This window comes from Choloepus didactylus, chromosome 21 (assembly GCF_015220235.1).
Source record: "Choloepus didactylus isolate mChoDid1 chromosome 21, mChoDid1.pri, whole genome shotgun sequence".
NCBI lineage: Eukaryota > Metazoa > Chordata > Mammalia > Pilosa > Megalonychidae > Choloepus > Choloepus didactylus.
The window spans coordinates 3,794,059-3,819,390 of NC_051327.1; the positions used below are offsets into that span (position 1 = coordinate 3,794,059).

A 25,332-nucleotide genomic window follows, 5' to 3' on the forward strand; every position below is an offset into this window, starting at 1 on the left:
CAGAGCTACTTGAGTTAATAAACAAATTCAGGAGAGTGGCGGGATACAAGATTAATGCACATAAGTGAGTATGGGAGAACTGAATATCCATATCCAAAAGATTGAGAGAGGACCCCTACCTCACATACAAAATTACAAAAATTAACTCAAAGTATATCAAAGACATCAATATAAGAGACAGCACAATAAAACTCTTAGAAGATAATATAGGGAAACATCTTCAAGACCTAGTAATGGGACGTAGCTTCTTAGACCTTACACTCAAAGCACAAGAAACAAAAGAAAAAAATACATAAATGGGAACTCCTCAAAATCAAAAGTTTCTGTGCCTCAAAAGACTTTGCTAGAAAGGTAGAGTCAACCAACTCAATGGGAGAAAATATTTGCAAACCATATATCTGATAAGAGACTGATATCTGTCATATATAAAGAAATCCTACAACTCAAGAACAATAGTACAAACTGCCCTATCATAAAATGGGCAAAAGATATGAAAAGGCGTTTTTCCGAAGAGGAAATACAAATGGCTACAAAAGACATGAAAAAATGTTCATCTTCACTAGCTATTAGGGAAATGCAAATGAAAACCACAATGAAATACCATTTCAACCCAGTAAGAATGGTTGCCATTAAAGAAACAGGAAACATAAAATACTGGAGAGGATGTGGAGAAATTGTAACTCTTTTGCAGTGCTGGTGGGGATGTATAATAGTACAGCTGCTGTGGAAGATAGTTTGGCAGTTTCTCACTCACTAAATTAATTCTTCAGATACTTAAATCCTCCAGAGAGCTCCTATGCCAGCTAAGTCCCAAAACCCAAGAACATCAACCAGTTGCCTCCCCTTTTCCCATTATGTTGAACCCCTTTTCAACATGAGGGTGGTTAATTAATTAATTTTTATAATTTTGTAATATACCATTAATACAGTGTATTACATTAATTGATATACTTATGTTGAACCTTGCACACCTGGAATAAATCCATGACTATAGTGTAAAATTTTTTTAATGTGCTGTTGGATTAAATTTGCTGGTATTTTTTTGAGGATTTTTGCATCTGTATTCATGGGGGATACGGGTCTATACTTTTGTTTTCTTGTGATACCATTATCTGGCCTTGGAATTAGGGTGATGCTGGTCTCACAGAATGAGCTGGGAAGTGCTCCCTTCTCTTCAATTTTTTTTGGAAGTTTGAGTAGTACTGGCGTTACTTCTTTGAATGTATGAGAGAATTCACCAGCGAAGTTTTTTGATCCTGGGCCTTTACTTGTTGGAGGTTTTTGAGTACTGATTCAATCTTTTTACTTGTTATTGGTCTGCTGAGATTTTTTGTTTCTTCTGGAGTCAGTGCACGTAGTTTGTGTGTTTCTAGGCATTTGTTCATTTCATCTAGGTTACATAATTTGTTGACATACAATTGTTCATAGGGTCCTCTGACTTTTTATTTCTAAGAGGTCAGTATTAATGCCCCCCCGTTTCATTCCTGATTTAGTTATTTGCATCTTATCTCTTCTGTCAGTCTGGCTAAAGATTTGTTGATTTTATTGATCTTTTCAAAGAACCAACTTTTGGTTTCTTTGATTCTCTCTATTGTTTTTCTATTCTCTATTTCTGCTCTAATCTTTTTTATTTCCTTCCCTCTGCTTGCTCTGGGTTTAGTTTGCTCTTCTTTTTCTAGATCTTCCACTTGTTCTCTTTGCTTTCACGCAAATTTTCTTCTCTAGCTGCTATGATTTGCTCTACTTCTCTCCTGTGCTCTGCACTGTCTTTTCACTCTAGCGTTCAGCTCTGGTCTTGCCCTGTCTTACAGTGGTTCAGTTTCCTTTTCTATGCAGCATTTCTCCCTCCATCTTCCACATTAGGGGATCCCAACCTTTGGAGCCAGATGGGTTCAGTGTTTTAAAAGCACCCACTTTTTCATTTAGGTGCACTAGCAATTAGGAACAGCATGGTTTGCCAATAGTTCCACTGTGGGTCCTTCTGATTTCTGGGGGACTTTGAATACTTGTATACACCTACCACTAGGGCCCTGCCTTGGGACTATGGGGCTTTGGGTCCCATATGTAGAACTCTAAGTTGCTGCTGCAGGTGGCTGTGGTCAGTGACTATGGCAGGAGTTGCCCAGACAGGAGCACTACCACAGTGTGTCTTAAATTGCATAAGATCAAGTGGAAGAGGTGTCCAGACTGGCAGGTGCGCACCACTCTCCTAGCTCTTTTTATCTGGTGTGTAGGTTTTTTCCCCCTCCAATTCAGTATTTGTGGAGTACTTCTCCAATCTCCATTATCCATCAGACTTCCAAGTGAGTTGAACTCACTGTCTCTATTGGGAAATGTTCCCGTGGATGTCTTACACTGCCATCTTGATGATGCCACTGTCTTTCCTCTAATTCTTTATACATGGTTTCCTTTAGTTCTTGGAACATATTTATAAAAATAGTTGATTTAAACACTCTCTCTAGTAAATCCAATGTCTGGACTTCCTCAAGATAGTGTCTATTGACTGCTTTTAATTTTCCCCTGTGTATGGGCCTGTGCCAGTTTGGATATATTCTGTCCCCCCAAAAGGCCATAAATTCAGTCTTGTGGGGGCAGATATATTAGTGTTGATCAGCTTGGAATTTTTTGATTGTTTCCATGGAGATGTGACTCAATCAACCGTGGGTGAAACATCTGATTAAATTATTTCCATGGAGCTATGTACCCCGCCCATTCTGGGTGGGTCTTGATTTAATCACTGGAGTTCTATAAAAGAGCTCACAAACAGAAGAAGCTCAGAGCAGCTGAGAGGGACATTTTGGAGAGAAGCTAAGAGCTGACACTGACAACTGGAGATGCTTAGAGATGCTTTGGGATGCTAGCCCAGAGTTTGCTTTGGAGAAGCTAAGAGACAACAAAACACCCCAAGAACCACTGAGAGAGACATTTTGGAGATGGCTGTTGAAAGCAGACTTTTGCTAGCTCAGAGGCTGCCTGGAAGAAACTAAGAGAACACCCCCAGATGCTTAGAGAGAAACATCCTGGGAGAAAGCCATTTTGAAACCAGAACCCCAGAGCAGACGCCAGCCATGTGCCTTCCCAGATGACAGAGGTTTTCCGGACCCTATTGGCCGTTCTTCAGTAAAGGTATCCTATTGTTGATGCCTTCGTTTGGACACTTTTATGGCCTTAGGACTGTAACTGTGTAACCAAATAAACCTCCATGATAAAAGCCAATCCATTTCTGATATTTTGCATGATGGCAGCATTAGCAAACCAGAACAGGGCCATAGTTCTGTTTCTTTTCTTTGCAATATCTCATATTTTTTTTTGTTGAAAACTGGAAATTTAAAATAATATAGTGTGACCACTCTGGAAATGAGATTACTCCATCCCTAGGGTTTGCTGTTGTTGCCATTTATTTGTTTATGACTTTGCTCTGCCTTAGTTTTGAATTCCTGCTTACACAAGTCCTCAAAGTTAGGCAGCAGTAAGATATTAGGACTTTCTCAGATCTTTCCTGGGCATGTGCACAGCCTTGCATGTGTGTCTGGCTTCCTAGATTCGCAGGAATATGTTACAGATTTTCAAAGCCTCCTTTGGACATGTCATTTCCAGTCTTCCCTTTTATGTTTTCTGGTCAGCCTCTTGTTAGGCACAATTGGTAACACCTTTTCAAACAGCTACAACACTAAACAAGTGCTGCCAGTTGTTTTTGACAAATTCCAGGGACTAGGCCAGAGAAAGTTTTGAATCAAGTTGTGAAAATGGAGCTTTTCTATGAGCTGCCAGACAGATCAAAAGGTGATACTTCTCTGCAGATGGAACTTTCGTGAGCTCTAAACCTTTTGACTCCTCAAGTGCGTGGCTATGCTGCTGTTTTTTCACAGCTACTGTAGTTGTGAAGCTGTTGATTATCAAGGTTACTCAGAAGCAAGGAGGGGGAATAAGGATTAATACAAGTTAAATACCAAAGTTCACTGTTTTTTAATGAAACTCTGCTTTAAAAAATGCTCCTTGGATTATTCTAAGCCTTTAGTTAATTTCTAGAGTTCTGAAAAAGTTGATCTGCTAATTTTTTTGTCAGTGTTCTCATTGCTTTTATAATCCTTATTGTGCTTCAGCAGAAAATAATATGACCTACCTTTTAGATTTGTGTAAGAATTAAATAAGATGAGATGATACCTATAAAGCACCTGGAACTGTAAGCACACAATAACTGTTACATGTTTTCAGGAAAGGAAATTAGATATTTTCTTTCTGGTTTAAAATAAGATAAACAGGACAGTAGTGAACACAATAATTTACAATAGTACATTCATAAAACTTAATTCCAAAATGAAGGGGTGACATTTGATGCTTGCTAAGGTTAATAGTCATAAAAAGTACTCAGGATTTTCCTGTCCAACTGTTTCAGTATATCACTGAGATAGAAGATTAAGGTCAAGACAAGTTCACACTTGTTGAAATAAAAGCTGTGGAGACAGCCTTTATAGAAACAGCAATGCTGGCAAATCTGGGATTGAGAACACTCGGTTAACATAATGAAAGCACAAAATGTTTTGTTAGATAGTAAATAAGTAGAAAAATTTTCCTTAACCTTTCTTTTTCAGTTTTATTTTCTTTTCCCTTGAGCCCTACTGGATGTTCCTTTTATCTCTGTTTAAAAGACAACTATTACCACTTCTGTAAATATGACTTTAGTTCAGTGTTCATATCTCACTTTACATTTGACTAAGTCACATCCAGTATTTGCCCTCTCATTATGGCTTACTCTACCAGCTCTTGCTCCATAAACTTTGGCTTTAGTTCTAATACTGTAAAGATATTAGACACAAACTAGCAGTGAATCTCTATTTTACAATCTGCTTTATTGGTAAGTATGGCATGGTACCATAATCTCCTCACCGTGATTCTCCCAATCACTGAAACTCTTAACATTTAATGCATGAGCAGCTTACTAGAGAAAGCTTACCATAACATTTAAACTGTCCACACAATTTGTAGACAATATATGGAAGGATATTTGTCATACTGCTAAGAGCAGCCTACTCTGCTTGAGTAAGACTGGAGGTGGAGTGGGGTTGAGAATCTTTGCTCTTGTTACTGTCTTACCTGCATGTAGATAAATATACAGTTCCGTACTTTTTAAAATTAAAGTACATGTATTTGCTTTATATTTTAATTTGTAAAATGTTATAAAGCATTACTTATTAAATTTAAATAAAAGGTGCAAATTGCATTTATTACCACTGTGAAATCTTTCAACCAGTCATAGATTTAAGAACATGCTCTGGGTCTAAAAGAAATTAGAGTAAACCAAAGTAAATCAGGTGAAAAGCTAAAATGGAATTTAAGTTACTATGTCTACATTTCTATTCCATTTCAATTAGAGTATCATGAGCAACCCCAGTGGAGGAATGCAATGGATCATTTTAGATACTTATTGTTTCTTCCCCGAATGATTTGGGAGAAGGAACTCCAAACAAGCTATAACATTCGTTTCATCTAAACAAATAATCTCCATGTTTTATATGTAGAACTGACCTGGTTTATGATGGGTAATATTAGTTCAGGGAATAAAAAGCCAAACAAATTTGGTAGGTTGAATCATTATGGGCAGAGAAATACTGCAGAATTACTTGCAAAAGTATTTTAAGAAAAAGGCTGAACTTGCCTGATCCCAGAGCTGTCCATCATAGAAAAGATTCATTTACGGACAACGATCAAAAAGTAAACAAGCAATGCAGCAGATGAGATTAGCTCTCAGTTATGCAGAGCTCTTGGCCAAAAACAGTGATAAAAGCAGGAAATTTAGAGCTGGAAGGCACCTCAGATTGTTTGTCCCAATCTCTCCAATTGAGGGCTCAGAGAATACAGAGGCCCAAAGAGGATAAATAAGTCCAAGGATATACAGTAACTAGCAAGGCTGCAACTAACACGCAGATTTTCAATTTCCCGTTTCAAAATATTCCTGCCACATGATGCTGACTTCTGAACACCATTCACTCAGTTAGGAAGAAAAGTAGTGTTCCTAAAAATACTGTTAGGAAGATTCAGATTTGTATCAGAGCAGACTTAACTGCAACTTTGTAAGCACAGTGACAGTAACTCAAGAGGAATTTTCATGAGATGTCAACAAATATACAGAGAGGAAGATTATGTCTTTGGGTTCGTCTTGTCTTGGGAGTGACTCTTCTGGGTTCTATTTACCCTAAAATGTAGCCTTTCCCCACTTCAGCCACTTTCTCATGAATGAGCAAGAGCATCCCACTGCAGGTTCATTCTTCTTAAAGATACATCCCATTTCCTCTTCTGTCTCAAGAACAAAAGTGTTCCCTGCGTGAATTTTAAGCTCTCATCCTATCTCCAAGGAATCTGGCTATTTATACCCTACCTTCAAACATCACAATGAGGACCATCACCTACTTAGAAAGCAATTTGTGAGGTAAGTAACAATAAATACATAACTTACCTGAGGGTACAGCAAACGTTCCACTGGATAACTCCCAGGATTGTCAAAATAACTGTTCTTTTTCCTACTTGATATCCCAATATTAAACAACTCTAAATCATTTCTCTAATAAATTATAACCTCCTAAGAACTTACCTAAGTACAGTAACTCTGTGACACTAAGTCAACTATTAAGTCATGTTGTCCTAATTGGGAAGCAACATAATCACAGTGGTTAGAGGTCAGTCTGGATTCAAATTCAACTTCCAGCTCTACCACTTACTAACAGTAAGTGGCAAGTTATTTTGGGGAAATTATTTAATCTCTGTGTGCCTTAATTTCCTCAATTGTAAATGGAGATAACAACAGAATGATATAGTGCTGTGTGGATTAAGAGAGATAATGTATGTAAAGCACTTACAACAAATGTCTGGCAAAGAGTAAGAACCTGACAAATGTTAAATAATACTAATGATATATTGGTATTTCACAAAAGTATGTACTTTTACTTTAAGAAAGGAAACAGTCTTTGGGGGATTCCATCTTCCTCTTAAATTTACAGTTCTCTCATAGTGCCTTTCAGTGGGCTTAGATGAAAAAATTATAAATATGTTTTCAGTCTATGTAGATCTAGTGAACTATATAAAAATGAATTGGAATTGTAAAAGTTTGGAGTCTTGCAAATATGGAGAAAGCAAGGTTAACACTGAGATGAGTGTTTATTCTTCACCATTAGTTTGGTCCATCAATTACCCAAGAGGATGAATTTTAGAGTTTTGGAGAAAGAAAGGAGTTCTGATTCTGACAGCTGTTCTTCCATTTAATCTTTAAGAGAAGCTTGTAATCTCTTTGTACTTACATTTGGCTACAGACTGAAAATGTCAGGTGATATCTCCTTCAATTTTCAACATCAGAAACACTACCTAAGCTTTCGCAGGATATATAAAATCAATCTGCCATTAATTAGTTTACATTTGTGGTAGTCATGATCTCCTAAGCAAAGAGTTGGTGGTCTAGGGAAACCACAATTCAGAGAAGGTCTCTGTTGAATTTGAGAAGCCTGGAACCATCCCAGAGATATGCCTGTCTTTTCGGTTCAGGTCTGGAAGGCACCTTGTGCAATACCAAGCTTTTATTTATTCAGCAAATACTTGCTGAGCATGTGCTCTGTGCAATATGTTGCAGAAAGCATGAAGAATAGAGACATCATCCCTGTCTATATTCGAGCTTATAACATATATGGAGAGCCAAGATACACAGTCACAGAAAATTAAAAAGCATAATACAGAGCAGGATGTGATCTAGTGCCAATGGAATTGTGCAGCCTACTGGGAGGAGGAATTTGGAAACATGCATTCTAACCACAGACACAATATTCATGTAACTTTGAGCAAGAAAATTCACTTCTTTGGGTCTACTGCCTCATTTTACAAATGAAGTGTTTCCTAAAGAGCTCCTAATAATCTTCAAAATTATTTAAATTAGCTTTATTGAGGTATGATTTAGATATAATAAATTAACATTTTAAAGTGTATAATTCAATTCAGTGAGTTTTTACAAATGTATCGCAGCCATTGCATTCATGACATAGAATATATGCATCACTATAAAAATTCCCTCATGCTCCTTTGTAGTCAATTCCCTCCTCCAAGCCCCCAAGATAGATGCTTTCTATCGCTAGAGTTCTGCCTCTTCTAGAATTTTATATAAATGGAATCATACACTTTTTGCTATTATGAATAAAGCTGCTATATACATTCACGTCCAGGTCTTTGTATGGACATGTTTTCTCTTATATTAATACCAAGGAGTGAAAAACTGGGTCACAATGTAAGGATACGTTTAAATTTTACATGCAAGGAACTTCCAAAGTGTTTTCTAAAGTGACTATACAATTTTGCATTCACACTGTCAATGTATGGAAAATTCCAGTTGCTTCACATATTCACCAACACTTGGTATTATTAGTCTTTTTAGTTTTAGACATTCTAAAATGTGGTTTTAATTTGTGTTTCCCTGATGTCTAATGACGTAGAATTCTTTTCATGTGCTAATTCGCCATTTACATATTTTCTTTGGTGAAGTTTCTGTTTGACTCTTTTGCCAAATTTCTTAAAACAAAACAAAACAAAACTCAGGTTGTCTTATTATCGAATTATAAGAGTTCTTCACATATTCTGGACACACGTTTGTTAGGCATTTTGTAAACATTTCCTCACAAATCTTGCCTTTAAATTTTCTTAGCAAGGTCTATTGAAGGGTAAATGTTTTTAAATTTTGAGAGTATAATTTTTTTTTAAAATTCAGTTTTATTGAGATATATTCACATATTATACAATCAGCCATTGTGTACAATCAACTGTTGACAGTACCATCATATAGCTGTGCATTCATCAGCCCAATCTATTTTTGAACATTTTCCTTACACCCGAAAGAATCAGAATAAGAAGTAAAAATAAAAAAGAACATCCAAATCACCCCCCCCATCCCACCCTATTTTTCATTTAGGTTTTGTCCCCATTTTTCTACTCATCCATTCATACACTGGATAAAGGGGGTGCGATCCACAGGGTTTTCACAATCGTACTGTCACCCCTTGTACGCTACATTGTTTTACAATAGTCTTCAAGAGTCAAGGCTACTAGGTTGGAGTTTGGTAGTTTCAGGTATTTACTTCTAGCTATTCCAATATATTAAAACCTAAAGAGTGTTATCTATATAGTGCATAAGAATGTCCACCAGAGTTGACCTCTCAACTCCATTTGAAATCTCTCAGCCACTGAAGCTTTATTTCGTTTCATTTCACATCTCCCTTTTGGTCAAGAAGATGTTTGAGAGTATAATTTATCTGTTTCTTGTCTTGCCCTCTGTTGTTACCCAGTGGCAAAGGGGGTAAACACAACCATCCTAATCCCAAAATGAGATTTAGGCAATCAGAGACTATATTAGATAGGGCACCAAAGTAATAAACTTTTATCATTTCTAAAGCTCTATGTATAAGGAGATTCTCTATGGCTACTGAAAAAAGACTTGCCAAAGAATAGTCAATTTTCCTTATGCTGTCTGGAAAGACAGCTAAAAATCATATCACCTCAGCCATTTACAGGACAAAAATAGAGTAAAGATAGTTCATTCGTTCCCTAGACAAAACTCAATGCCTATCTAGCCCATATGCTTGGTAAATATTAATTGCATTACCTTTGGAAGAGCAATTAATTGTAAGGTCTACTCACTGCTTGAATAAATAATAGATAATGCATGAAAAAATAATAAAAGAGATGGCATATATATCTGGCAAGAGGGAGAGAGCTAGCATATCACAAGACAAAGCGTCAAAACAACCAAGGCTATCATAAAGCACAATTCTTATAAAACCGAAGCTTGTCAAAAATAAAAATTCTGAAGTGTATCATTGACTTCCTCAAGTTCCAAAGCCATCTGTCTCTTCTCACTCCATATTCTTTCTAAGCAATCTGAATTAGGTTCACAGATTCAATTATTAACTATAAGCGAACAATTCACAAATTTATCTGTAGCCAAGACATTTCTTCTAAGCTCCAGGTTCCAACATATTTCTGCTTACTTAATATTTCTACTTAGATGCCTCACGAGACACTTCAACCTCAACAATATGAACTCAATAAATGAACTGAAAAAAATGAATTCAATGGGAACCAAAAGAAGCACATATTTAGGAATAAATTTAACTAAGGATGTAGAACACTTTTACATGGAAAACTGTAGAACATTGCTGAAAGAAATGAAAGAAGATCTAAACAAATGGAAGACCATTACATGTTCATGATTGGATTAAATATTGTTAAGACGCCAATTCTACCCGAAGTGATTTATAGATTCAATGCAATCCCAGTCAAAATAACAACAGCCTTCTTTACAGAAATGGAGAAGCCAATCATCAAATTTATATGTAAGGGTAAGGGGCCCCGAATAGACAAAATATTCTTGAAAATGAAGAATGAAGTTGGAAGACTCACACTTCCTGATTTTATTCAAAAGCTACTGTCATTGAAATAGCATGGTACTGGCACAAGGACAAACATATAGACCAATGGAATTGACTTGAGAGTTCAGAAATAAACCCTCACTCCTTGATCCAACTGATTTTTGATAGTTGGACTCCCAAAGTGCACTCAGTGGAAAAGAATAGTCTCTTCAACAAATGGTACTGGGAAAACTGGATATCCATAGGCAAAAGAATGAAAGTGCACCCCTATCTCGCACCATGTAAAAAGTTAACTCAAAGTGAATAAAAGATCTAAATATAAGAACTAAAACTATAAAACTCCTAGTAAACACATAGGGAAACATCTTCAGGACTTTGTGTTAGGTAATGGTTTCTTAGACTTTACATCAAAAACACAAGCAGCAAAAGCAAAACTAGATCATCTGATAAGGGTTTAACATCCAAAATGTATAAAGAACTCCTAAAACTCAACAACAAAAAGATAACCTAATTAAAAAAATGATAAAAAGTCTTGAATAGACATTTCTTCAAAGATATACAAATGGCCAATAAGTGCATGAAAAGATGCTCAACATCATTAACCACCAGGGAAATGCAAATCAACACCACAATGAAATACCATTTCACACACATTAGAATAGCTGCTATTAAAAAACAACAACAACTCAAGTGTTGGAGAGGGTGAGGAGAAATAGGAACACTTGTACATTATTGGTGGGAATGTAAAATGGTGCAGCCACTGTGGAAATCAGTTTGGTCATGCCTCAGAAAGTTAAGTATAGAATTACCATATGACCTGGTAATCCCACTTTTACGTATATACCCCAAAGAACTGAAAGCTTCTATGAATATAGATATTCATAGAAGCCTTATTCACAATTACCAGAAGATGGAAGTAATCCAAGTACCCACCAACAAATGAATGGATAAACAAAATGTGGTATATACACACAATCAAATATTATTCAGCCATAAAAAGGAATGAGGTTTTGATACAGGCTATAACATAGAACCTTGAAGATATTTTGAGTGAAATAAGCCAAACACAAAAGGACAAATACTGTAGGATCTCACTTATATAAAGTAGAACACAGGTTACCAGGGGCAGGGGTTGTGGTGGGAAATGGGGAGTTAAGGCTTAGTTGGTGACATTTCTGTTAGGGGTGATGGAAAAGTTTTGGTAATGGATGATGGTGATGGTAGCAAAACACTACGAATGGGCCTGGGGCTGGGAGTACTGCCCCGGAACCCCGCACCTGGTGCCCAGGCCTGCGTGGATGCCCAGGCAGAGACACCCACCCCCAGCCCGGAGTGACGAGTTCCCGTAGGGGGCCGTGGTGGAACCAGAACCAGTATTGCCCCGGAGGGCGCCTCTTGGCAACCAGATGTTTGCCATTTAGCCGGGGCTAGCTGAGGGGAGCCAGTTCCTGGGGGGCCCCCCTCATGAGGTATGTCAGCCCAACTTCCAAACAGACAGCAGCTCCAACTTCATGGCGAGCGTCAAGGATGCCAATGAAAACTGGCATGAGATGCCAGGCAAAGTGAATCCATCCTGTTGGGGAGTTTCCCTGAGTTGCCCTCTGACAAGGAGGCCTTCCAGGCCCTGGACTCTCTAAGGGGGAGGTCCACAGCCCTCCAGAGATCCCCAAGGCTGAGCTTGAAATGAGTGGTGCCAGCACAGTCTGCTCCCCACTGGAGGACAACAGCTTTGCCAGCAGCTCCCTGAGTATCAACAACCCTAGCAGCAGCCCTGAGCCAGCCTGTGGAACTCCTCGAGGCCCTGGCCCTCCAGATCCTCTTCTGCCCTCAGTGGCCTATGCAGTGCAGCAGCAGCTGCAGGCCCAGGAGCCCTACAAAGAGCAGGAGAAGGAGAAGCACCATGTGCATCTGGTGATGTACCGTTGCCTGGCCCTGCTCCAGTGGATCCGTGGCCTGCAGCACCACTTGGTTGACCAGCAGGCTTGTCTGCCAGAGAGCTTTGATACCATCCTGGACAACCAAAAAAAGCTTATTCGTTGTTTCCAGCAGGGGGCAGCACCACCCCGACCCCAAGACCAGGGCTAAGGGTGTGCTCCCACAGGTGTGCAGGGGTATGTTTGTATATATTTGCAGGCATATGTGTGTGGTTGTGACAAATAAGTAAGAACATGATTATATGCTGGCATGAGTGTGTGCATATATGCCATGTTGGACAGATATGCAGGTGTGTTCAGGCCTGTGTGAATAAGCACCTTGTGTATGAACTTAAGTATGCTGTGGGTGCACCTGTACAACACAAGTTAACTTAAGTGCTGACCTATGTGTGTGTATGTAGGAGTGTACATATGTGTATGTATAGCACGTAGTAGCAGTGAGCAAGTTTGTATATGCATGCATGGACAGGTGCCCATCAATGTGTGTATGTGTGCACAAGTGAGGATGTATATGCAAAACGTGTGTGCATACGAGTGCGTCTGAGTGCGCAGGCTTGTTTTGGGTGTACATGAGCAAGCCCTTGTGAGTGCAGGTGTATGTTCAGGGGTACATATGTGCAGGTGCAGGCATGTAAAAGCATGTATTAGGAGTATGTGTATTTGCAGGCAGACATATGAGCAGGTGTGCACAAATATGTATTCAATTGCGTGTGTGAAACCTGTTACCCATGGCCCAGCTTTTTTTCTTCACAGGGTTCTACTCTTTTCTGGAGAGAGAGGGCTAGCCTGCTGTCATTTATCTGAAGGCTATGGTTGATCCATTCTCCTTCACTCTTCTCCTCACCCATCCAAGACCCTTGCTCTGCTAAGGCTGTTGTCCCTGATGGTGGATTTGTGTAAGAGGTTTGATGCCTGCTTTGGCCTACCATGGTAATTTGGCTGTGATTTTGTCAGGGCAGTTGGCAGAGAATTGGTTTCAGGAAGGGGATACCATGGCAGAGGTGTAAGGGGGAGGGTGGTAGATTAGAGAAGATAGGAGACTGTCCTTGAAGTCTACATTTGGACACCTGGGAGATGGGGTGGGAGAGATGCCAGTGCAGAACGCTGTGAAGAATAGGAGAATGAGAATTCTAAAATATCAGTCCCCAAACAAACTAGATCTCTCCACTGGGAAAAGAGCTGTTGAAAACCATATTGATTTAAGCTTCTGATGAGAAGGAGTGCGTGTTTATAAGCTTGCAAATAATGAACAAGTTGTTCCAAGGGTACTGAGAAAAATCTCTCTTCTCTCTGTGCTTCTGCTTCTCTGTGCTTCTATGGCTTGAGCAACATTGGATGTTGAATTGTTTTGGTCCATTTCCCTGAAATCAGACTGAGTCAGGGGGAGTAAGATTTCAGCTTTCTGGGGTGGCAGGAGGAAGTGTCAGAAAAGCCTTAGGAAGCTCTACTGGGTCATACGCCCTTCCATCATTACATGGGGTTGACAGACTCCAGCAGAATCTCCATGAGGTGGAGAGTGGGTGAGTCCTGGGGAGAACCAAGGACTAAGGTAGTCAAGCTCTCTGGGAGCCAAGAGAATGTAAGATCCTGGTGGGTGAGCAAGTGGCGTAACAGCGAAACACTGGCCCTCAGTCTCTCTACCTGCAAAATGTGGGGCCTCTTCCTGTCTATCTCTAGTAGTTCCATCCCTGAGAAGTGAATGAAAGGTATATGGAGTGGGTGAAACATGGGCCACGGGGACTTTGTGTCTAGCTTACTCATGTTGAGTGTGAACCTTGCCTCTGGACCAACCCCAGATGAATAAACAGGGCCAGAGAAATGGAAAAAAAAAAAACAAAAAGCAAACAAACAAAAAGCACTATAAATGTAATTAATACCATTGAACTGTATATTTGAAAGTGGTTAAAATGGAAAATTTTAAGTTGTATATATGTTATCATAATGAAAATTTTTAAAAACCCACACAACTGTGTAACACAAAGAGAGAACCCTAATGTAAACAATGGGCTATAATTAATAGTATAAATTATAATAATAATTGTTTCACCAATTGTAACAGAGGAACCACTCTAATGCAAAATCTTAATAAGGAAAACTCTTGTGTGTGTGTGGGAGGAGAGGGGTGTATAGAACTCTGTGCTTTCTGCCTGATTTTTCTATAAACCCGTAACTGCTCTTAAAACAAACAGCAAACCACCTCCCCCCCAAAAAACCCCAAAAAACCCAAAACCCTCACTTTCCTTTCCAAACTTGAGTCCCTCCTGTGTTCTCAATGTCACCACTATTCATCCAGCTGCCCAAGCCAGTCATGCTTTTTTTTTTTGTACTGATTTTTATGAGGGAGAAAAACTTTTCCCAGAAGCTCCTAGCAGATACCCCTCACATTTCATTGCTGGTATTCTTTCACATGCCTATGCCTAAGCCAATCAATTATAAGATCAAACCAGTCATCTTAAGTCCTTCCTCTTTCTTTTTTTTTGCCCTCCTTGCTCAACTGTATTTTCTCCATAACATTTGTTACCTCCTGTATAGCCATTTCTTTGAACTCTCCCCCTATTAAACGGTAAATTCTGGGAGGGCAGGGACTTTGCGCAATGCTACAGCTGCAGTGCCTTCTATGGTGCCTGGCAGATAGTGGATGCTCAGTGAATACTTGCTGGGTGGATGAGTGAGCATGTGAGTGGCAGGCCTGGTTTAGAACCTAAAGTCTTGTATGCTTTGCTCTCCAATTGCAAAGCTCTAACCTGATTCCAGAAGAGAGGTGGGTTGCAGGCAGGGGCAGGCCCTGGGTCATGGCAGGACAGACATGTGGGCAGAAGATGGAGCAGGGACCCCCGGTGGGGGGAGGGCCATGGGAGCTACAGGAACGAGTTTCCTTCTATAACTCCTCCATCCAAAGGATACTTCAGTTGAGGGTTACGATTTGTTAGAACTTGATTTGGTTGCTCCTAACATCTAAAAAGAGATAGTGGATTAAAGAAGAAGGAATTATACATCTCTCCTGTAAAAGAAGCTCAGGGGGCTGGTGTGTCCATTCTACATCATTAGTGTCTGTCTCATGGTCTGAGATGGCGCACACATGGGCTCCAGCCAACAGGAGAAAGGGGGGAACAGAAGGATGCAGCTTGTCTTTTGGGGGTACCTTCCAGAAACCATACCTGGCACTTCCAGTTACATTTTGTTGTAGTCATGTAGCGACCTCTAGCCCCAAAGGAAGCCGGGAAAGGTAATTTTTATTTCAGGTACCCGTATGTCCAGCCAAAAATCAGTGGTTCAGTGACAAGGAAGAAGAGAATGGGTATTGGCGTGGGCAATCGGCCAGTTCAACCATAAAGCCAGTCCCCGAAAACCCTGGGTGTCTCTGAGCTGCCCTGGGGCCTCACCTTGCTCACCACATCAGCTTTGCCTCTGTATGCCTGACGCTCCAGTGACTGTCCTCAGTGGCCTGATGCTTTGACACCTTCTGGCTCAGTCAGTTCCAGGCTAGCCCTTCTTTTTGGGACTCCAGCCTTTTGGAACTGATGAAGCAGTTCCTTGTAATGCACAAGGAAACCTGTTTCCTCCTTCTCAGGTCCCTGGGCCCGGAGCTGTACCTGTGGGTGAGGTGCCCTGGGCACCATACATGTAACTCCTTCCTCTTTCTAACCCCCAAGCTCCCTACCCAAAAATCATGAACTCAACTGGATTTTATCTCCTAAATATAAAAATCTCTTCTCTCCATTTCCATCCTAATCCAAGTTAATATCAATTCTCATCACACAATTCTTGCGTCTTCAATCCTTTCTTCTTCACATGCAGAGTAATTATTTTTAAAATGCAAATTGATTTGTGCCACACTGCCTTAAACCCTTAAATGACTGCCTACTAGGCCCAGTAGGAACTGGACTATGCCTGTTTCCCAAGCCTTATCTCGCCTTGCTCTCCTCCCCTTGCACTATACAAATTAGCTGCACTTGTATCTTTGGTTTCTCAAATGCACAGAAGTCTTTCCCACTTCAAGGCCTTTGTGCAAGTTATTCCTTCTGCCTACAGCATCATTTCCTGTTTCCCATTTTCTTGCTAACTCCTACACTTCATTTCATTCTTACTTTAAGTGTTATTTTCTTAAAGAGGCCTTTTTCTGGAACCTTCTTCCTGTTGAAAGGCTCCCATTAAACTGTTTCACCTTTCGCAACACTTATCATGATTGTATTTATTTTCATGGTATGTTTATTGTCTCTTTTACCAGCTATACCATCTCAGTATAAGTGTGATCAGCATCTATCTCATTTACCAATATATCAAATGCCTAGCAGTGCCTGATACACCAGATATCTTCAATCAATATTAACTAATGAATTGGCAGTCTGTTGTATATAATTTTTGTGCCAATCATTTAAGGGTCCACATTTTATCACATTATTCTTCCTCCTCCACCCCCAATAAGATAAATGAGGGAGTGGTTAGTCAATGACTTTTCATTATAAGGAAGGGATCATTTAAACAGTAGTTTTCCTAGGCCACTGAGACTATTTAACTATTTGAGTGGACAAGAAAAACAAAAATTACAAATACAAATGAATATCTGATTTATTTCAATAAACCAGTAAAATATGTTATATTTTAGTGATACATTCAGATAATAATTATAATTTTGATAATGTTCTCACTTACTTCACGGACTAACGGTATCCCAAGACTAGATTAGAAATGCATTTTTAACAAGGCCAGCAAACTGTTGACTGTCATGTGCCTTGGGGAAAATACTGATTCCTAAAAGGCTGGGCTAGTTCTTGGGACATTTACAGTGAAATGTAAATACAGATGCTCAAACTACAAGAGAGACCAGAGAAACACTGAGTATTCTTTCTGCTTGTCAAATTAATTTGAAAGGAGGACTTAAGAAAGCAGCAAGAGACTGGGAGAAGGGAAAAAAAAAGACTTTATTATCATCAACTAATGTCTAAACTCAGACCTCGGTGGCAGACGTGCTAATGTAGATATGTCTCAGGAAACAGGTTGTTATCTGTGGAACTGAAAGCTTTAGAAATAGGAAGAGACAAGCCTATTCCTCAAGCGGACAGGGCTCCCAGGCAAAGCTACAAGGTATTTGTTTTATTATCTCTATGAAAGTAGGGATACAAAGTTCCTTGCGGTTTACTACTCTTTTTTGGAATCATAGTGGGGAGAACATCAGCAAAAAGCTTTAGGATTCTGGCATGATCCAAACCCATGCCTTATAATGTTCACCTCAAGAAGGCAGTCTGGCTCTTCTTCCTCCGATAATAAAGACTCAGGCATATAAGGGAGTCATGATGGAAAGTCATCTCTCTCCACCCTCCAGTGTTTACTAAAGACGAAGGTGACTATAATTTTCAACTTCTATCATCAGCACTCACCTTCTGTTATAATACCTGATAAGGAAGATTTTTTTTTGTGATTTGAGCTCCAAGGGTCACGCTTCTTCAAGTTTATCTGCATTAAAGACGGAAGAGAATTTAATGTGGGAGAATTTGCCCTAATCAAAGAAAAAATCCAGGACACAAATTTAACCTAGTAATAAAGTCTTTATCATTCCCCTTCTCTGTGAAGGAATGCTGCTGAGTACTGCATGCTGTCACTTATATTTACCTCCGATGGATCTGTACTTAAGCCCAAAGGCGATGAGGGATGCAAGAATTGTGGGGAAAAAATAGAGAGTCAGTTCCATGAAAAGTCCATAAGATACTGGAAGGAGTGTCAATATTGTTTTGATACTGCTCTAGTCAAGGTGTAACACTAAATGGTACAGAAGTAGTTCCCCCATTTCAACAGTATGTAAGGTAGCTAACTTTAATTTCCTGTGTATCAACATTTAACCTAAAGGAAGCAGTAGTGGTGCCTGTTGGGTGTGGCACTACAGAGCAGAAACAGTTGTATCAACTAACGTGAGTACCAGCAGAGGCTATGCATCCTGTGGAAATAGCATCAATGTGCAGCAGTATCCCTTGTTATTGCACAAGACATTGCAAGGAGGTAGACCAGAATTGTTCTCCCTCAAAAACTTTGGGGAAAAGACAAGACTCTTCAGGAGGCTGGAGTCTTGCAAGAGTCAGCTAAATACAGGTTACATTTATGGTGCTTTAATAACTTACATTAGAGATAATGGATGTGAGGGAAAAAACCCAATCATTATAAAAGAGAATGGATTTAGCACTTAATGAAGATAGTGAAGATACCTAATGTGTTTAAATAATTTTAATTAAATAATAAAATACAAGTTATCTCCCTAAAAAGAAAATGAGTAAAAAATATTTGTGAACAGTCTTGAGAAAAAAGAAAGGTATTCAATTAGTAGAAAATAAGTTCCCTTTCTAAATATTCAAGGTAGGGTACAGAGACTGACTTTTGCTTCCTATTACAAACAGGGCCTAAATAAATGCTTTGGTGAGATACATTTGTTTTCAAATTTCATAGCATTGCTCTAATAGCAGTGCAAGTGCTGTATATTAAGAGTTGAGATATGAAAGGAATTAAGGAATTTTTTCCCTCAAAAACACCTGAGCAAAAAGCTTCAGAGCTTTTCAAATAACGCAAATTGTTAATAACGGATGGGGAGTGGTATATGGGAACGCTGTATTTTTGCATGATTTTTCTGTAAACCTACACCTTCTCTAATAAAAAGAAATTAAAAAAATAAAGAGAAGGAAGGGTTGGTGAGGCTCTTGATAGAGTTCATAGTAGAATATCATTTACAGTGATTACTATATTATATTCCATGAAATTTAACCTTCAAGGAAAAACTGACATGAGAAGTTAAAGTATTTAATCAACACAAATGTGTCTTCTTTTCATTTCAAATACGGTCTGGCAAAACTTGCAAAATCACAAAGATGGAAATGATACTGGAATTTCTTCAACCACCTTGAATGACAATTGACTCTCCTTTCTTTTTTCCTATGCATATATTTTTTAAAACTAAATTTTGAATATGTACTATGTACATTTGCCACAAAAATTCAAAAGGCACAAAAAGGATGTAGGATAGGTCAACAGGTAAACTGGAGACATCTAGCATCCAACTACCCAGTTTTCTTCCCTCGAGGCAACAACCACTGTTACCAGTTTCCCTCTTCAGGGATGATGTATACATATATACAAGCATACGTGTGTGTGTGTACCTTTTCATTCTTTATTTATAAAAAGAGCCACACAGTCATGGTACATAAATACAATGTTCTATACCTTGCTTTTCAAAAAGTATTACTGGTAAATAATCAGTAAATATAAATGAATACTTATAAAATACTTACATAAGGTTAAAAATCCATGATATCATGAACACTCATGCATCTACATATCACATGCCAGTGAAAAAAGGATATTATTATTACTTTTGGAATCTCCTGTGTACCTTCCCCGATCTTTCCTCTCTCCCTTGAGGTAAACACTCTTCTCGATTCTGTGCTTATCAATTTCCTTGCTTACAATTTTACTATGTTTTTTCCCAAACAATATATGGTTTAGTTTTGTACGGTTCTGAACTTCATATAAATGAGAACTTACAAATATATTCTTCTATAACTTGCTTTTCTTGCTCAACATGATTGATGTTGTTCAGATTGTTATTTGTAGCTAGAATCCATTCATTTTTCATTGCTGCATAGTATTCTCAAATTTATTTTTTTTTTCTACTCTATACATCTCAGTTGTTTCTAAATTTGTTGCTGTTTTTGTTTTTTTTTTTCTGTAATTATAAATGAAAATTCTGTACATGTGTCCTGGTGCAAATGTGCAAGAGTTTCTCTAGAATTTATTAACAAGTGAAACCACTAGGTCATAGGGTACATGCATCCTTAAATTTACTAGATAATACCAAGCTATTTTCCAAAGGGGTTGTACCAACTCACTTTCCACCTGCAGAGTGTAGTGGTCCAATTACTACATATCCTTGCCAACAACTGATATTGTCTGGACTTTGCTATTTTACTATGAACATATTTTGGAGAACCTTACATATTAGTGCAAACATAGTTGCTCACTCTTTTTAAATGACTTCATTGTATTACAGCAAATAGACAAACCATATTTAACATATCCAGTCTTCTATAAAGGGGACTCTATTATTTCCTTTTTAAAGACTATTTCCAGTCTTTTGCGACTTCAAACTGAATTGGACAGCCTTATATATTTGCTATAAAATTCATTTTAAATATGAAACTACATCTGTAGAATAAATTCTTAGAAATGAAATTTGAGTCAAAGAGTATGTGCATTTAACATTTTGATGCATATTGCCAAATTGCTCTCAAGGAAGGTTGTATCAATTTACCCTCCACTAGTAATTTATAGTTTTAATCTGTAGTTCTTATACTAGAGAGGTTCAACAACCTTGTTTAAGGGTCATTTGTAGAATCTTTACCGCAACTATCTATTCCTATCCTTTGCCTGTTGTTTATTGAGTGGCTGGTATTTTCTTTATAGAAGTACAAGAGCTCTTTAAATATTGGATAAATTAGCCATTTTTTTCCTTTGATGATACGAACTATAGATATTTTATCCTAGTTTGCCATTGTTCTTGTTGTGGTATGGGTGTTTTTTTGTTTGTTTGTTTTTGTTTTTTGCCAGGCAGAAATTTAATTTTTATGACGTTAAATTTATCAGTAATTTCTTGTATGGCTTCTATAGGTTTTGTATCATACTTAGAAAGGCCTTACCTTATGCCAACATTAAACTGCCTTCTTTTCCTTCTTCTAGATCTTTTCTAAGCATAATGAAACATAATATCAGCAGTTATCTCAGACTGGATTACACCAAGAAAATGAGTGTTTGGTTTAAGTTTTCTCTACAGAAATACTACTGAAATTTTGGAGCAGATAATTCTTTGTTGTTGGGCTGTTCTGTGCATTGTAGGATGTTTAAGGGCATCCCTGGCCTTTACCCACTAGACACCAGTAGCACTACACCCCCAGTAGTGACAATAAAAAATGTCTCATACATTGCTAAATGTCCTGGGGGAGGGCAGCTTAAATTATCCTCGACTGAGAATCACTGCTCTAGAGAGAAGTTTACCTTCAATACTTCTTTCTAATCATAGAGATGATCAGATCTTAAGAGTAACATCCAATTATATTGAACAAGAAAAGCTGTTTCTTAAACACTGGAACTATTTCCTTTTGGAGTTTAATATTTTAAGCCACCAACTAAGATTTCTGGTGCTGTAACCTGTTTTGGACGGTTCTATCTCTAGCTTTATAATAACTTAAGAACAACCATTACCTTACATTGTAGGGAACTGATAATTCATGCTGTTTAAAGACTGTAAGGCAGAATGTTGACAGAAGGCACCCAAGCAGAACTCAGTTCAATTCAATTCACTCACACTAGCTTAAGAGTGGTTTTCCTTTTAAGTTTCAAAATTAATGTTTGAAAAACATACTTTTACAAAGGGATTACTTTACAAGGAAGCTCTCAACCCACAAAACAGATACATTAGCTACAACAATAAAAAGTATGTGGTAATGGTGCAGGAATAGATACAAAAATCAGTAATACAGAATCAAACAAACCTCAACAAGCCAAGTATTTATAAGATGGCAGTTCAAGTCAGCAGAAAGAATGGATTATTCAGCAAACTGTTGTGGATAACTGGCTTACATTTAGAAAAGAATTAAGATAGATTCCTACCTAATGCTGTACACCAAAATAAGATGGCATATGAATTAATATAAAAATTAAAATAAAATGAAAGGCAAAATTCTAATAGACTGTGTGGTCTTAGGGATGGGAAGGTATTTCTATGTGTAGAGTCCATAAAAAAAAGACTGACAGATACGATCACAAATTTTAAAATTCTTTATTTTGAAAAAGACCATAAATGTAATTTAAAGGCAAACAATAACCTGTGTACAATACACATTAAGGGATAATATTCTTCATATATAATGAATTCTTTCAGATCAACATGAAATCAAACACCAAAATTGAAAATGGACAAAGGATGTAAATAAGCAATTCATATAACATGGCACTATTTTTTGTAATCAAAGAAATGCAGACTAAAATAACACTTCTCTTTTTTGACTGTTAACTTGACAAAAACTATAAAAAAAATTCAAGCTGGGGATGTTCCAGTAGAAGTATAAATTTCCATATGTATTCTTCAGGCCAATTTAGCAGTGGATATTAAACCTGTACAAAAAAATGTTCATATCTTCCAACCTAATAAGTACAGGAATTTAGAATATGGCAGTTCAAGTCATCAGGGGAGAAACATGGACTAGTCAATGAACAGCATTGGGACAACAAAAATAAATCTAAGATGCTTTACAAAGCTAAATGTAAAAACAAGAGCTATAATCTTGGAGTAGGAAAGTCCTTTCAAAGTAAGACACAAAATCCTAAACCCATAAAGAAAAAAATTGATTCACAAGATTTTAAACTTCAGTACAACAAAGGAAATCATAAACATTTATTGACAAATTTGAATAACAACATGAGACTTGAAGAAAATATTTACAACTATATATATATCAGTTTAATATCCAGAATATATGAATAGGTACTAAAAATCAGTAAGAAAACAATAAAACCCTCAAGTATTCAAAAAGAAGATGAATTATAAGTGGACAATAATATGAAAAGATGTTCAACCTCATAATAATTAAAGAAATACAAATTAAGACAAAATACCATTTTTTGGCCACTCAACTGGCAAACACAAAAAAGATTTATACAATCCAGTACTGGAAAAGGTATGGAGAAAAATGAGTACTCTTTCATACATTGTTGGGATGGTAGGAAGAAAAATTGGTGGCACGTTTTTTGAGAGCAATTTGGTAGAATAATAATAGTCATAGCAATAGCAACTAATACTTATATAGGGCTAGCATTACTCAGGCACTTTCAAAGTGCTTTAGATATATTAATTCATTTAATCTCTTTACAATCCTATGAAGGAGGTACTATTGCTTCTCCAGTTTATAAATGAAGAAATTGAGGCACACAGATGTTGAGTAACTTGCCCAAAGTCACTCTGTACTTTGGGATGAGACGTTGAGTAACATCTTACTTCAAGATGCTGAACCTGGGGTTTTTGGCTCTAGAGTTTGTGCTGTTAGCTATACCATATTGAAGTGGTGGCCACACAAGTATGCTGCTCAGATTTCCTTTCAAGAGATCTTGCAGTTCCGCTCTAAAGAATGTAGGTAGCTACTGGACTACAGCTGTTAGTGCCTTCAGGATTCACCTCATCTTTCAGGCTGAGGTCAATTTCTTTCTGGCAGCCCCTGGCCAAAAACTGAGGACAAGGGTGAACTAGGGTCTGACTATTTCCACCCAACACAGAACAACAACTCTAACAGCCGCTCTTTACTCCAAAGTGTCCCACTGAGATGACCAAGATTCTGTTAGATGTGCATCATGGTCTGACCATTTTCCCTGTTCCCTGATTCTGCCCTCTTTATTTTTCCTGGGCATTAACACTCAATAAACTGCTCCAATTTAAAGTCAGCTTCCCAAAGGACCCAAATGAAATAAGTGCTTTTCTCACAAAATTTAAAATGCATATACCCATCTTCCCAGAAATTTCATTTTTACATATGTAATGGAGAAAAATAGCCTCAATCTGCATAAAGAAGCAGGTATAAAGATGTTCACTGCAGTATTGTTTATATAGTGGGATCTTAAATACCTCTCAATAGAGAAATGGTTAAATAAATTATGGTACATACACACTATAAAATACTAAGCATTAAAACAATGAGATAATTCTGTCCATACTGACACAAAATGATCTCTAAGAAACTGTGAGGAAAAAAAAGCAAACTGCAGAACAACAACAGATTTGAAGGGGCAGAAGAAGGGATCAGCGAACTAGAAGACAGAGCAACTGGATTTGAACAGAAAAAAGAACAAGTGGAAAAACAAAGAAAAAATTTGAACAGGGTCTCGGGGAAATGACGGACAACATGAAGTGCACAAACATATATATCACAGGTGTCCCAGAAGAGGAGAAGGGGAAAAGGGCCAGGAAGAGTATTTGAAGAAATAATGGCTGAAAATTTCACACATCTTATAAAAACATAAATATACAAATCAAAGAAGCCCAACATACTCCAAACAGAAAAATTTGACTAGACCCACTCAAAGACACATACTAATCAGACTGTCAAAAGCCAAAGAGAAAGAGAGAATACAGAAAGCATCAAGACAGAAGTGATTCATCACATACAAGGGAAGCCAAATAAAAATAAGTGCCGATTTCTCCTCAGAAACTATGGAGGCAAGAAGGCAGTGGTATTATATAGTTAAGATACTGTGCTGGTTTGGAACTGTTATGCACCCCATAAAATGTCATGTTCTTTTAATCCATTCTTGTGGGTGCACACCTATTACAGGTAGGACCTTTTGGTTAGGCTATTTCAATTGAGATGTGACCCAGCCCATTCAAGGTGGGTCTAAATCCTTTACTAGAGTCCTTTGTGAAGAGGATAGAAGACAGTAAAAGAACAGATTGCTTAGAGAGAAATGCCCAGAGACATTTGGAGACTGCCATTGAAACCAGAACCAGGAGAAAAGGACCCACAGACGTCATCATGTGCCTTCCCACGAGACAGAGAAACCCTGGATGCCAGCAGCTTTTCCTCAGGGAAGGTATCTTCCTCTTGATGCCTTTGTTTGGACACTTTCATGGCCTTACAACCCATTTCTGGAATATCACATTCTGGCAGCTTAACAGCAAACCAAAACAGATACTGAAAGAAAAAAAATTGCCAAAGAATTCTTTATCCAGCAAAGCTGTCTTTTAAAAATGAGGGAGAATATAAAATATTCACAGATAAACAGAAGCTGAGACACTTTGTTAACAAGAGATCTGCTCTACAAGAAATACTAAAGAGTGATCTGCAGGCTGGAAAGAAAAGAACAGAGAGAGAGAGAGCGAGCCCTGGAGGAGAGTATAGAAATGAAGATTATCAGTAAGGGTAAGTTAAAAGATTAAAAAAAAAAAAATCTTAAAAATAAAATCCAAAGGATAAAATGGT

General features: G+C 37.9%; 1 protein-coding gene and 1 pseudogene across 3 annotated transcripts in view; one reads left to right on the top strand and one right to left on the bottom strand.

The window, feature by feature from the left end:
• Positions 1 to 25,332, bottom strand: part of MOSMO (modulator of smoothened) — a 112,915-nt gene that overhangs the window by 32,154 nt on the left and 55,429 nt on the right. The window lies entirely within an intron of this gene.
• Positions 11,804 to 12,482, top strand: LOC119517068 (annotated as a pseudogene).